The 15,686-nt window shown below is 41.3% G+C and overlaps 1 protein-coding gene across 3 annotated transcripts in view; it reads left to right on the plus strand.

The window, feature by feature from the left end:
- Positions 1–15,686, plus strand: part of AMBRA1 (autophagy and beclin 1 regulator 1) — a 128,194-nt gene that overhangs the window by 60,692 nt on the left and 51,816 nt on the right. The gene's annotated exons all lie outside the window — the stretch shown is intronic.

A 15,686-nucleotide genomic window follows, 5' to 3' on the forward strand; every position in this document is an offset into this window, starting at 1 on the left:
ATGAGGTCTGAGGTGACAGGGGATTCTTGAATACTGTCTGCAAGTGATACTGCACTGAGGTTAGCAGCAGTTGTAAAGATCTGCATTTACTCAAGTGTGCCAATTACTGTCTGTGGCTGGCTTCATTTCAGGAATTGTGGAGACCATTTGCTTTGGGTTGTCCTTGGCTATGCTGCCCTGTGAGAGTAGTTGTTAGAGCAGTGTGTACAACTGTCCTCCACAAGATAACCCTATTAAAGGGTTAAAAGCCCCCACACACAGAGCCTTGAAAGTGGTTATTGCAGTTCTACCCTCCTATATCCAGAAGAGATGATCGTGCAATTGCAGGGTTGTTACCAGCACTTCTAGGCTTTCATATGCATTTGTGGAAGACTGTTTAAACGGAAACAATGGTACTCAAAGCCCTTGAATTAAGCTGAAACAACAGGGAAGATTTTGGACAGATAAAGAAGAGGTTTGAGAAACAATCCAGTTGTTAAACTTTCTTAATTGATGTTGACCTTTCAAAGAACCAGGTGTTTGGGATCTGGGGTCAATCCACTTCTGACTGTAGATGGTAAAACATGGAGTGTGAAAGTGGTAGTCGAAATCTATTTACTTGGAGGGCCCTTTGTTCCCAGTGGTGATCCAAGCAATGATGCCATTGTGACTGAGCATTATTACAGCCCAGAGTGAGATGAGGTACTTTGGGACCAGTAATGTGTGTCCCATTTGTAGTTTGTGAAGCCTCATTTTGGGCAATGTAGTGACTCTGCAAATGGCTTTGGGGAGCACAGCGTGAACCAATGGATTATGAATTCCTGTCATGATGCTACAGCTCTGCAACCTTATGTAGGCAGGCAGTATAGGGGAGCATGAAACTACTGTTGTGTTTTTATATGGTTTTATTGACATCATTCCAGATGATATTCAAATCCATGTGCAACTCTTTGTATCTACATTTCAGAAGGACTCAATATAGCTGTAGGAAGAATCAGCTGAGGAAAACTTCAGCTATAGAATGACATAAGCTTAATGTACTTAGCTGATCCAAGAAGTAGTGGGTAGTTGTTACTTGATTGGTCTAGATATATCTGTGGAGGAAAGATTTCTCACAGAGCAGCCTTTAATACAATAGACAAAAGGCATATAAAGATGGAAAACCTGATATCAGAACAATTTAGCTCAGAAAAAAAAAAAGACAGATACTTGAGCAGTGGTGTTGGGAGTTTCTTTTATTTCTTGAAGTCCTACTGCATAAAGTTCACCACTTACCTTGAGGTAACTGATTGTTGAAATGGGTGGCTTTTTTCCAGTACATGGGGTGTTTAAACTAACAAAATTACTGCTGAATCTCAAAGGAAAATTTATGATCATAGTATTGGTCTTAAAGTTCCTGGTACATGTACAGGAATTTTCATAGGGTGTCTTCATGGTCCCATTGCCAGAGAGGTTCTTCCTGCTATTTGCATTGTGTCACAGGCTATGATCTGTTCCAGTGCTGCACGATGGAAGCAACATTGCATCTGAGAAAGCTTGTATAATGTGCTCTCTGGTGCAAACTTTTGTCCCAGTAAGCCTTTCTTTGTATTGGTGGTTGTGAATCTAAAGCTGCCTTTGAGTTTCAGAAAGGTATTGGAGAGAGGTGATCATGTTCTTAAAAATGAAGGGTGCAGGCTGATTCCTTTTGTGTGCCTTGTTAAAGAGATGAATTTCTAGATATCATTATATCAGAAGGGGTAGGGCTTTGCAGAAGTGCTCATCTTTTGTGGGCGGTGAGGGCCCCTTGGGGACCTGTCTCTTTGTGGGTGGTAAAACTCACTTAGCCATAAAAGTATTTTCCCAGAGCTTGCTGCCTCCTTTTAAAAGAGGAAAAAAAGTAATAAAAAAATTTACCCACGCTCCAGAGCGCAGAGGGGAGGCAGGAACCCGTGCAGACTGCAGTGCAGAGGGGTAACAATCCTCAGGGGCCTGCCACATTTGGCTATCATCTTTGAAGAGATTTGTCATGATTTTCACTAATGTGTTTTATGGGTCAGGGCAGCGGGGAACAGACCCAACAGCACAAATCAAATCCTGAACCAGATTTGCTGCACCCAGTATAGAATATCTTCATAGACATTTTTCTAGCCACCTTGCCATAAAGATGGAGCAAGTTCTTGCTATGGCAACATAGTGTGTGTTGAATAATGGATCTGGTAGGAATGCCATGTACTGATCTCTCACTCCCTTTTGCAGGTAGATAGGATTGTACCACTGGATGTTTTATTTGTGATTGAGCATTAATGTCTCAATCTGTTATCACTTAATGCATACAAATCAAAGGTTGTATTAGCTATTAGATTCTGCAGAAGTGGTTTTTCTTCCACGTAGTATCGTTACTCAGCTGGTACTGTTGGTTTTATACTTCTGGTCTGCTGGCTTTCTGTGATTGTGGGGGAAGATATATGGGAAGATCTTGGCAGGGTTAGTGACAACTTGCTTGCTTCCTTAGAGTTACTTTTGACTTGTGGGTTTATCTTACCATGAGTGATTTACCTTAACATAAGCCCCTTAAAGTTGCCCCCTGTGTGGAACCTGGAGGAGTTTTAAAAAATGCCTGTGGCAAGGACAGAACCTAGGAATTAAATTAGGCTTCAGACTTTCCCCAAAACATGAAGGCTGGATTTATCAGTGCTTTTGGGTTGTTAAAGATGTGGAAGGTGTTAAGAGTCTTGCATGAGATAGGGAAGTTCTTGAAGAAAACTGAACAGAGAAGCCAAACAGCTTTTGTACAGTAGCAAACACAGGCTCTGGTCAGAATGAGAGCACTAGGTAAGTTCCTATTAGCTTTTTAACTCATTGCCTCAGAACTCAAAAATAAATGCAGATAGCAAGAGATTATGTACACTAGAAAATATAAACAGGATCCAAAGGTGGAGGTGTACCTCATGTGTGCCTCCATGCCCTGTGTGTTTTTTAATTAGTGTACCCACCACCTCTGGAATGTGGCTGAAATGGGAATGGTCTCCAGCATTTGTAGGAGCTCAGAGCTGATTTTGAACTAACCAAGAGCTGCTTAATGCTGCTAAAGGAAGCTGTGTTTTGCTTTCTTGAGCAGTAGGTTGACACACTCTCTTGTTGAGCACAGTGTGGGCTGTAATCAAAAAGCCCTGGCAGGCAGGAGTTATGTTTCTTAGAGTTCAAAATCAGCAAGAGCTGTGAGCCAGCCTCTGCAAGTATAACAGCTCTGGACTCTGAGTTCCTTCATAGCCTGGCTTCTGATTTCCACTTTTGCTGCTCTGGGAACCAGATTCACCAGTTTCTTCCCCTTGCTTCAAGTACTGCCTGAAACAAGGTACAATTTCAGCTATATCAATATGCTTGAACTCACCAGGTTTTGCAGGTGGGAAGGAGGTGTAAGGTTTATGGCCCATTAGATAACTTCAGGGCTGGCAGCAGAATGTGAAAAAAGTTGTAGTGATGGTCATAACTACTTGGTTGTCTCTTTCAACATCTTTGGAGCTGGTTGGAGTGGTAGTGAAAGAATCAAAAATGTTAGTACCTTTGCTAAAAAAGAGTTGATGAGGACAGTTAGATTGCCAGTTCTGAGTTTTTACCAGCAAGGGGATCGCTAGAAGTAGAGCAGGTTCAGTAGTAGTTGAGATGGAAGATATGCTGGAGAGAAAAAGACTGTCAGGAGTTCATACACAGTTTGAAAGCTAGAGATGAGAAGGACATATGGGACAATACATTTCCTCTTCTCATCCTAGACATCAAAACTGTGATCTAGAGTCACTGAGAAATTTAGAGATGCAAGAAAGTAATGCATATTTGTATTGTGGGAGGGAGGAGAAGAGCATACACATGTTTACTGACAAATGGCAAGGGGTACAAATTGATACAAAAAAGTGAAAAATCATAGAGGTGAGTGGAGTGCTTAGAAGGAAGGGAACATGCTTTTGTCTGTTATTGGAAGAATTGCAGGAGGGAAAGGGAAGGTTGAAAAGGTAGAGGAAGTAATGTCACTTGGTAATTTTCTTCTAAGCAGCTGGGATTCTGCGCAGAGACAAATGGAAGCTGGAGGAGGGGAGGGTTTGAGGAATGAGTCAAAGGTAGCTGGGATTGCAGGCGTGGGTTTCAGTTAAGCTGGAGAAACACTTTGTCTTCTTTCAAACAATTGTTCGTATTAGCATTCATGGTGTGGGCATGCATGCTCCCATCCATGTGATGTCTCCTGGTGTGCTGCACACAGAAGCTGTTTGAGGATTTGTCTTTTGGTTAACCACAGATCAACTGAATCATATCTCTGGGCTTCTCTGAGGTGCCAGAGTAGAAAAGTGTAGTAGTGGGAATTGGTCTGGTGGCAGTTTTGCTTAGTGTTGTCTTGCAATAGATGGTGGAATGGGTACTGATATCAGAGGTGGATCAGGCTCAAAATTTGGTGGGGAAGGAAGGAGGCAAATACCCAACATGTACATATCCATCCCCACAACCCCATTATGTGAGGACACTGTAAAGTGTAAAGGAAATCCAAAAGTACATTGCCAGAGTGGGAGAGAAACAAGGCTGAAGGGAGACAAGTAACTAACAGTGCTTATAGACTGGAAATCATGGCAAGATGAAATAAAAGAAGGGATGATGGTAAACCCTGGAAGACTGTAAGTTGTGATGGAGAGGGACTCAACAATAAAGTTTAGGGAAAGACCTCATAGGCCAAAATGAAATGAGCAGATTTGCAAAGATTTTAAAAGGTAAAGTGAGAAAGCATTGTGCTGAGGACTTTATTGGATTCTGTATGTGGAAGGCATGTAAGTTATGCAAGGGGAATGTGTTTCTATATTTTCCTGGCCCAGCTTGGCTGATGAGATTCCATGGAAGAACCCTCATTCATGGATACTGCATGTCTGACAACACAAGAAACAGTGAAAGATGTCATAACTTCTCTGCTTGCAATGAAACTAGATGTAATTGGATGTTGGTCTCCCTGACCACTCCTGTGATTTAAGTGAGCTACTGCCTAACTTCTGCTGTCCTATGACTTGTGAGATCTAATAAAATCGTCATTTGGAACTGTGATTTTACAATGAGTCCTAGGACTGAGAGGCTAGCTTGGAGTGTTCGTCATCTTCTAGAGTGTACCACTGCTGGTTCTTTGATCTGGTAGGAGCTGGACCTCTGCTGCTGTGTTCCAGATCCTGGAACATTTCACCAGTTCCTTTTTAGTTAGTTACTCCTACCCTCCAGTAAAACACAGCTTGCTCCCAATTTTGATTGTGTATAACTGAAAATTTTACTGTAAACCAGTAAATTGTGATTGCCCTATATTCATAATTTGAAATTTCTCTCCACTTCTGCTTGTAAATACTGTATGGAATAGCTGTGGTGGTTATTTTGTACTGCAGCTTCTTGGGCAGGTCTATTAAGGACCCTCTGGAAGCATTATGAGCTAATTTCAGATGGATTAAGGTCAAGTCTGCCCTAAAAAAGAAATAAAACCCATCTAAGTATCTATTCATTGTGCAGTGCAAGACCTGCATGCTGAGTATCTAAGAAGTACTTCTGCTGCCTTAGTTCTTCTGGATGTGGTTTGGAGCTTGACTTTTAACACTTTTTAAAAATAATGGGATACAGTGGTAGTCTCCTTTGATCTTGGAGTCAGTTTTATTTCAGTGGGTTGGACCTGTCTGCAATGAGCTGAGCTGTGGCACTGATTTACAGAAGTCACTGCAAGGTTATGAGTTTGGCCAAACTTCTTGGTGGTCTCCTGACTCCTGGGAGCCCTGACGTGTCACTGTTCCAGATGTTGTATAGTTAGTTTCATGTTGTTGCACGTGGTCTGCCAAGGTGTGGACTAACATGCTGTGTCACTCCTGCACAGCATACTCTGGGATCTGGGTCACCCCTTGAGCCTGAATCTCTACACTGGCTCCAAACAGAGATCCCTGTGCACTTGCTGGGTGCAGCAACCTGCTTTGTGCATTAAAGCTTATGGCAATAAGGAATAAGTCTTGTTTCCATTGCTGTCATCTAGATCATGCCAAACCAGCCTCAAAACTTCTTCCATGTGTTCAGAAATTGGGATAGTGCTTTATTTGCTGTACATTTCTTTTGCTTCATTCTATTACAGTTGGAATAATGTGGTCTCCCCATTACGTTCTTCCAGCCTGGGCTTCCTCCTTTCCATCTCACCATGCTTTAAATTTAAACTGCCTTCCTATGAGTTAAACTACTGTAAGATTTTGTGTTTTCTTAGCTTGCTTGTTTGCTTCTTTCTTTTGGCTATGTGTTCACTGCTTTACCCTGCAAACAGCAAGTCTGTCTGCTTGCTTTCCAGTTCCTGTCCTGCCTTCTCTTCTTCTTGCTCTTTACATTGGTGATACCTCATGATGTGTCCTGCCCACAGGATATTATTCCTGTGAATATCCACCACTGAGCATGTTTAGCTAGTGCTCTGTATTGTGATGGTAGCTCAGTCTGTGTCACTAAGCTGACACAGCATTTTCATTATCAGTTTTGGGTGCACTGGGCTGGTGCTGTAGTACAGCAGTCCTGAAATATGTTTAAAGATAGTAATAACTTTTGCAAGTCTTCCATTCACTGGCAAGTACAAGCCTTTGAATATGTCTTTGTGCTTAGCACTTTTATTAATAGTGTCTACTGCTATTTCCACAATGAAAAGTGGCTCCAGTGTGTAAGCTTGTTGTTGTACTGATACAATGTCAAATCTGCAGATTTCAAACCCTTCCAGGGAGCATACTGCTTCTTGGATCGGTGAAAGTTTGTATTTTTGCAATGTGGTAGTTGATAAGGCATGCAGGTGCTCTACAAGGATATTGCTGAGGGTTTTTCTCCACTGCAGATGGCTGTTTTGGCATAAGACATGCACATTTCAAGTTGTGCTAAGCACACATTCTTGCAGTAAGAGCTGCAGAGGCGGTAGCAGGAATTTGGCTTGCTGATTTGTTTGGATTAATAGGATTTCATGTAGTTAAAATGCACTCACAATGGAAAAGGCTTTTCTGTATAAAGCAGTTTGACTTGTTATTTTTGTGTCTATTCTACATCTGTCTCTTGGTGTAGCTATATTGGTTAGATGGGAGTGCTGTTACAACATTATTTGAGCCTCCTAGCAAGGGGAATTACTTAGTGTGAACTAAAACTGTGGCCACACTAACGAGCTGTGGAACTGATGATAAAGTATAACCTGTGTGGAATATGGGCTAGTTGGCAATGGTCTTGCCACACAGTCTCAATAACAAGAAATCCCAAGACCTTGGAATTATCTAAAACTATAGTCAACAGCTTTGGCAACGCTATTTAGTCTGATACATGTTAGCATCTATGTTAGATGAGGGAACTGCAGTGCACCTCATAGACAGTGTGATGTGGCAACTGTGGAGGACACAAGCATTAGCCTTGGGTGGTAAGCATATTCTGGTTAGGTGGCAGGAACCCTCTGAATCAGTTTTTTGTTGCTGCACTGGAAATATTCCTCTGAATCCAGACACTGCTAAGCTAGAAGGGTAATTTCTTCAATGGCTGTTGGCAGCAAAAATGTCTTAATACCATACTGATTCAGCTTCTTGGTGCTTCTGTTCCTGGCCAAGGCACTACTAATGGAAAGGCCAACTGTGTGGGTGTGCCAGTGGGACCTTACCAAGCTTTTCTTTGGTAAGAGAGCTGATGCTGAGATATAGATAGGCACAATGACCCTTAAAAGCCAGACATTTAGCTTTTTTTCTTTGGCATACAGCAGCAGTATTTGAGGACCGCCCATCCTGAGTCAGGTCACACAGTTGCGGTCTTGTGCTGGGAGCGCCATTTAGGCAGGAGAAATTAAGTCTGGAAAGGGAAGTCTCATTCCTGGTATAGCTACTTGCAGAAGTTTGTCCTTGTGTACTTCAGAAATGTGACAAAGTGAGATAGGAGCTCTGGAAACTGGAGAACTTAAGAGTCTGGTGTCTGCTTACAGCTGCTTGGTGGAAGGATGCCCCCTTTGTCTAGTCTCTGCAAGACTCTCCATCTGCGGCAATTAGGATTAGCAGGCACATTTCATGCTCTGAAAAGTCAGAAAAGGAAAGAAGAAGGAGTTTTACAAAAGGAAATGCCTGCCAGGCACAGATTCCATTCTGGTTTTGTGCAGAGAATAAACACAGATGTGAAGGTTAAAAAGCGGACTTCCAAAAGCATTTAATGACAGGCTTGGTAATGGTGCGAGGGACTTGGTGATGGGAGAGAGCAGAGGCATCACGGGTTGCAGAGTAAGCAGGAGGAGGAACCCCAGACACACAGAGCACACATCAGCTATTGAGATCTTCCCAGTTCCCATTACTGGGGATTTCATTGAATTCTGGCAGGAGAGATAAGGCATTTTGATTTGGAGAGTCACCTACTATTTCTGGAAATTTGCAAGAAAGCAGGGCTCTGAACGTGCCTGCATTTGGGGGTTCAGAGGTGGAGGAAGCAAATACACATTTCTTTAGAAACTGCAGAGTTCAGCTCTCTTCTGCTTTTTCATCTATCAGTGTGTCTTGGACTCATTCACTACTCCCCCCACTGTACTCTCCATTAATTTGCAAAACCTTTTTCCTTTGCAGAAGCAGTTGCTTGGGAGCAGATTTCATATGTATTATCTTACTGATTTTTAAGTAGATTGATGTGGACCTCCAGGCGCAGAAATGCCTGTAACCCAAATTGTTGTTTTTCCTCACACTGACAAGATAAAGATTGTCTTTATTTCCCCACTATTTTCAAGTTAGTAGATTTCAGACTCCAATTCCTGAGCAGTAGCTTAATGCCTCTTACTGCTGATTCTGTAAGTACCAGAGAATTTTGTAATAGAAATGATGAAGGAAGTGAAGAAAAATCCCTCTCTCCAACCATTTACTCATTGTTTTATGTTAGGGGTTCTTAAATGCATACAGACAAATCTTATAAAAGGCTACAAGTATGCAGAAAAGGTCAAACCAAAACATTAGTTAAATGAAATGCAGATTGGAATATATTTTTAGTGCTTGAATATTTTCCCTAAAAGGCTATACTGAAGGAAACATGTTTTACTGCCTGAATCATATGGTAGTGTGAGGCATGCTTTTAACACATGCTGCTATCGCATGGGAATAGAGAAGAGATCTCTAAACAAGTTTAACAGCTCCAGCAGTTTGCTGATAGGAAGGTTCCAGCTTTGACTACCCTTCCCAGCAAGGGCCTAAATGAAAAAAGAGAGAGCTTGTTTGACCACCCAGTTCTCAAACAGCTTGCAAATTGTTTCAGCCAAGGCTAACAGGTGTTTCTTTTATATCCATAACTTTTTCCTGGCTGAACTCTTTCAATGATGCAGCATCTCAATTTGCAGGATGATTTCTTTTGACTTATCTAGACCTATGACATTTATTTTTACCTGGGGCTTCATGGAGCACCTGCATCTCTTTATATGCCATTCCAGTACTGTATCCAGCATCAGAATTCCAGGAGTTTCATGATACCCCCTAAACAAATGATGTTTTGCCCTTTAAATGTATATGCATGCATGCTGTTATGTAGTGCAAAGCAATGGTGTAGTGGATCTTTCCCAGAGAACTTCCCATGCACTGCAGCTAAAAACATCATAAATAAACAACTAATGAGAACACAAACAGCTGAACCTAAACAGTCCTTGTTCATAAGAACTTTCTTACAAAGAAGAAAGCATTTAACAGCTTCATTTGAGTTGTTCAGATGTAAGAGCATCACTAAGACTTAGAGCTCTTCTTCTTTTGCAAGTTGGATTTTTGGTTGTCTAGTGAATTGTACTTACTACCCTGTAAGAATGAGCTTTCAAACTGTGCTTAAGCCAAATAATTATATATCATTAACAACATACAACTGTTACTTTCTGTTCAGTTGCCAAAATCAAGATCTCACTTGTCTCATTCATTCCTTCTTTCTAGTAGTTGTTGAACAGTTGCTCTCAACTCATCATTAAGGTGGTGTGTGAGTAAGGTGCTCTGGTCTGCCCATGGTTCAGATGGTACTTTTCTCTGTTTTGTTGTGGGGTTTTTTGGTTTGGTTTGGTTTTTGTTGTTGTTTTGTTTTTCTTTTATAACATAAGAGATTATGAATCTTACAGATAAAAGATGCTGTGCAGATACTGTTTAAATTCTTTCGGCCTTTTATTGTGGCAGTGCTGTACTTGAGGTGCTGATTGGTAGAGATTTGGGAGGCAGAAGGAAGGAATTCTGTGTATTCCTCACAGTTTATTTGTTTGGGGTTTTTCCTGTTCTGTTTGCATATCTGATATTGGATGGTTGGAGAAAATTTGTGTCAGCTGTGAGACTTAGGCCACAATCTGTTGCTACTGGAAGCTGAGAGGGTCAATGTAGCTACAGCAAGGAAATGAAACTGCTTGTTCTTTACTGGTCACCCTGAGTAGGATGAGACCTTTCTAAGCAGAGACATTTGGTTGCTCCAATGTGTATATGCAAAGGCTATAATAAGATAATTTATTTGCACGGAGTACAGGATTTTCCCCATCCTCTATTCTGTGCAAATATTATTGGCCCAACTTTTGCTTGTTCAGGAAACTGTCTGTGCTGTTGCATATCTGATTCTCCAACTCTGAAGTGTAGCAGGGTGACATGAGCAGGGGGATCTATATGGTGAATAGCAACAGAGTATGAATTCTCTTAAGGAGAAGAATTGCCAGCTTGCTTGATGAGATGCAAACAATACAGATAAGAGGGGTTACATTTGAAAAGGATCTGAATGTCTTCTAGTTTCCCTGAGGGGAAAATAGACTCTACCATCAAAGACAAATGCTTAGTAGACACATTTCTCTATTAATTGCTAGATGATCAGACAAAGAAATAAAATATAAGAAGGTAAGACTTCAAGGAGCATCATGATTCTATTGGAAGTGGAGGCTTTTGGCCAGACATCTGTTCTTTTATTGTTTGTGCTTGTTGCAAATTAACTGGTTTCCTTTTGAAGTCTGTGACTTCTGACTAAAAAATTCCCTTTCCTATATGATGTTTGCATTGTACTCAATATAAGTGGACCCCTTGGGCACTTGACTGGCTCCTATTAGGATGGTCATCTTCACTTACCTACAGCTGAGCCCTGCTCCAATTCCCATAGCTGATAGGACTGTGGAACTCAATATGCCAAGTATTGCCCCTTTTAAAAGGAAATTTTGCAGTAGGAATGAACATGAATGGGAAATGACATTTCTTCTTATTTTATACATCTGGAATAAAGAAAAAATAATAGCCTTTTGAAGGTTCAGCCTTCAGAGAGCATAGACTTCTTAGAGGCCTTCTTCATTAATGTTGAATCTAAGATCCTTTCAGTGCTTAGCATATGCTGAACTACTCTTAGTAGCATATTGTGCATCCACTCATGAAAATAATTTTGCCCATTTCCTATTTACAGCTTGCTTGTACATTGAAGAACAAGCAAAAGAAATGGTGGAAAATACTAGGTTGCTCTGCATACTGTTTCTACAACGTTAGCCCAGTTTTAGATAGTTAGCTCCTCCACTTCAAAGGCAGTGTCTTTGAGGTAGCCTGGAACAGAGATTTGCTGGGACATGTCAAATTCACATTCAGAATTTAATATATTTACTGTCAAAGGCAGACCCCCAAACTAGGCTATCCCATAGAATACTTGAGGGTTGGAAATGTGTAAGTACCTGTTGTATCTCTGCTAGATTGTAGTAATCATTTCAGAACTGGTTGAGAGAATCTGGTTTATTCTTGCAGCAGAGACTTCTCTTTTGTTTGTCATATAGATTTGTTCTGTGTTTTGGACTTCCTGGAGCCTGGACTGTAGTAAACTTAGAACAAATAAATATAAAACCCATCAATTCTGATAGAATCTTTCTACAACTATAGATTAACCTCAGTATCAGCTACAGTTACAAATGGTTTCATAAAAAGATAATTACTTCTCAAAGAGATGCAAGTACTAGTCTAGGGGGAATTTTGTATTGGGGTCCTCAAACTGAGTCACAAATTAGCTCAGGGGATTCTTCAGCTTCCTCAAACTAATCTGTAAGCATCATAATAAATTTTTCTCTTATTGTGAGGGACCTGCCAGACACTAACAAATTAAGGGTAAAGGATCTAGCCTAGAAAAAGATTGGAACTTTGGTTTCTGTTAAATACATGGAAGAGAAATTCCCATGCTATGTAGATGTTTCCTGTTCCCAAAACATGTATCCCAAAGCCTGTGTAGCTCTAGAGTGTTGGTTGTTCTTAGAGTTTGATGCTCGTAGTCTGAAGTTAGCCTGCTTTTCACTGGGGGAATGCTGGAGTGCTGAGGGAACAGGTTTTGCACCCCTTTTTTCCTTTTCAGTCTAAACTCAGACATTGGCTTGCATGGCTTGATTCATAAATGAGCAATAGTTGACTGGCAAGAGTTCATTTCTCCATATGCCAAGATACATTGGATCCTCTGAGGAGGTTGAGACTGATGGATAAATATCTGTCACGTGTAGGTGGCCTATAAGAAAAGATTTCAGGATTTTTTTATTTAAGTCTTTGTTAAGACTTTCTTCCCCCCCCTTTAAACTCTTTTGTCATGTGCTGAGTGGGGGTGGATGGAGTTCAGGGTGGTGGAGGGAAAAAGGGGGGCTGCTGAAAGCATTTATCTTCATTTCTGCCATCATCCAGTGTTTATTACGCAGTGATAGACAGACGCAGGAAAGCTGCCAATCAAACCTACGTTCACTGCATTTCAATTGGCCCTCACTTTGGATTTCAGCATTTTGAAGTCTACATCATCTCTGCAGAAAAAGGTCGTTCTGTTCATGAGGATGACAAGCCCAAGACCCTTGGGTACTCACTGCAGTCACTTGTGATCCCATCAAACAGTGGAGGACCCAGGAATCAGGACTGTCAGGTGCTGGGTGAGAACAGCTGCCTGTAAGAGCTGATCTGTTGCTGCCCAAATTTGAGAAGCTGAAGTGTGTTGTTTGCCTCCAGGTTACATACACTACAACTTGACAAGCAACAGCACCTTCTGCTCTCATCCAGACTGAAACCCTGACTGGGCAAAGCCAGCTGAGAATGAGTTCTCATGCTGCATTGGTGAACAAAAGCTCTGTAGTGAGGATTTTAACTTTCCTAAGTCTTCCAGTCATGATCTAAAATGGTTTCCATAAACCAAAGAGGACAACACAGGTTAGGATACCATATTTCTGTGCTAGGGGGTGTTTTGGTGTTTTCCTCCCTTAATTCATTGTCTAAAGTGTTTCCATGTTTTTAATCATCTTTACTGTAGGACAGTGCATGTGTGTATGTGGGAGGCATCTGGCAGGACTTGTGATACAAATGATATTCCACTCTGTTATATGTATATAGATCTAATTTAATAATTGCACTCTTCAATTACATAATCAGTGTAAGTGGAGATAATTACTTAATAAAATATGTAGATCATGGATTTCTGATTAGTTTTAGCTACACTGTTTTGAAACCTTTGAGAAATAGACCAAATTTTTCTGAAGATGCACCATTCACACTAAGAACTGTATTGCCTGTATTCTGATCTTTTTGATAAAGGTATCTGTTACCTGAAGCATTAGCGTTACTCAATAACTTGGGCTGTCTCTGAAATTGTGTGGGGCTGTCCTGTAGATGGGGCAGTACTGCTTTTTTCCATTGTTAATTTCTCTGCATATCATGTGGCTGCCTTTGGAGGTGGAGAGGATGCAAGGTTTAAATGAACACCGTAACTAACCTGAGGGCTACAGGAAAAGGGATGCGAAGATGAGAAATTTTACAGAAAAAAAATCAAATTGCTTGCCAGCTGCTTTTATGGTACTTTTAGCAGTAGGTGCAGCAATTGTATGAGCCAGATGAACTTACTGTTTGTGGAGCAGTTAGTGATTTTGCTAAGCTTCTCTGATGTAGAGGGAGAGCACAATTGTTTTCCTAAGGTATGTTCTTCTCCATTTTATATATTATTTGTTACACCTATGAAGGTTGTTCTCATTGCAGAACAGATGATGTAACTTTCTAATAGTCATCTGTAATAAGATCAATATTTTGGAATTATGTGCCCTCAGTAGAACTTCTGTTGCCTGTCATTACAGAGTGTTCTTGCCTGACCCGGTCCTATAAGGCAGGTCCTACCTTGCTGGTGATGTTAGTTACTGTTTCCCTGCAGGAAGTCCCACTGCTTCACATTTGTAGAGTGCCTGTTTTTCTCTTCCTGAGAGCTGAAGGCAAGACACAGAAGAGCTTCCTTTGTGTACCAAATCCAGGCTTGCAGTGAGAAGACTTTTGAAGATGAAGCAACATAAAATTGAATTGTCCTTCTACTTCTCTTTGCAAAGTGTAATTGCATTAATTCGTTGAATCTGCTTTCTCCAGTCCATATCTTCTGTTCAGAGGAGCCCTTTGTTTTGAGGGATATAGAGAACAAGGCCTTGGGCATATGTTACAGCAATGGAAATGTTTTTAATTCTGCTCTCCAAGTGATCCATGCACTGACAGAGGCAGGTACAGAGATGGAGCAGATGTACAATGGAGGTTGGTTGATTGCTGGAGACCTGACAGAGCTGAGTGCACCGTGTAAAGCTGTCTGCTCAGAAGTCTTATTCCTGGTATATTTCTGAGCTTTCTCTAGAACCAAAAATCAGTACTCAAGCAGCTTTCTGGATGTATTTATTTATCTACACCAGTTTAGAATTTGCTTACTTATTTTGCTCTGCCCACCTCATTCTTTCTTTTGCTGAGAAAGCAAAAAACCTGTTTGTGTATTCAGGCATTTTGGGTTTCTTTCTTATTTTACCCATGCCTGAGTGGTCTTGTGGGATTTGATAGGAAAAGTAACTATCCAGCCACCTACTCTCTCCATCTTTCTCCACACCAGTGTAACTTACTAGCAGTTAGCAAGCTCTTAACTCTGTGCAGGGGTCTGACAGAGTTGTCAAAGTGATGTCTCTTCTATTACTGCTACTGTGGCTACAAAGTCCTGAGCCAGCCCTTCCAGGAGACTGAAGGCATTGACTTTGCTGTGTACTTCCCACTGGAGACAGTGCAGAGATGCTGAAATCCAGGCTGCATAGACACTGGAGGCTTTGCTTTTAGTCATTTGTGCTTGAGAGTGATCTTCCATTGCTCTCCCTTATCAAATTCTATTATGCTGGATTTCTTTGGTTGCCAGGATGTGTGTGTAGTACATAGCCTGCCTGTCCATGAAGGCATTAGAGACTGCAAATAGCTTGACATTTTTGACTGTAGTACTATTATGGATGAACTGTCTCATCTCCATTTGTCTCCCTGGGAAGCCCATTTAATGCATCTCAGCTGTCTCAATGTGTGCTGACTTGAGTAACCAGGTGCTGTTCCTTTGTGCTGGGAAAAATAGATTCTTTATGATAGCTTCTGAAGAATTGTGCTTAGCCTTTTGATTTTGGTCTGCTGCCCAAATCCTGGGGCAGTTAGCAAGGGTCATGGTGTTTGCCTGGAGTCAGAGCAGCCCTTGCCTGCTGTGGGCTGTGCCACACGATGTGGCAAAGGGCCAGCTTCTAGGTCTTCCAAGCCAGTATTTTGTTACAACCCTTACTATGTGACAAATACTGTAAGCAACCTGTATCTTCTGAGTCAAGTTTACAGTAGGAGCAGTGATTATATCCACAAATGTGTGTAATTTGCCAGGGCATTGCTTTCACTCAGTTTGTATTCTGATCTGCCTTCATAGCTGTACTAGACAACTTTGAGTCTGTGAAAATACAGCTT

This window comes from Erithacus rubecula, assembly GCF_903797595.1.
Source record: "Erithacus rubecula genome assembly, chromosome: 6".
Classification (NCBI taxonomy): domain Eukaryota; kingdom Metazoa; phylum Chordata; class Aves; order Passeriformes; family Muscicapidae; genus Erithacus; species Erithacus rubecula.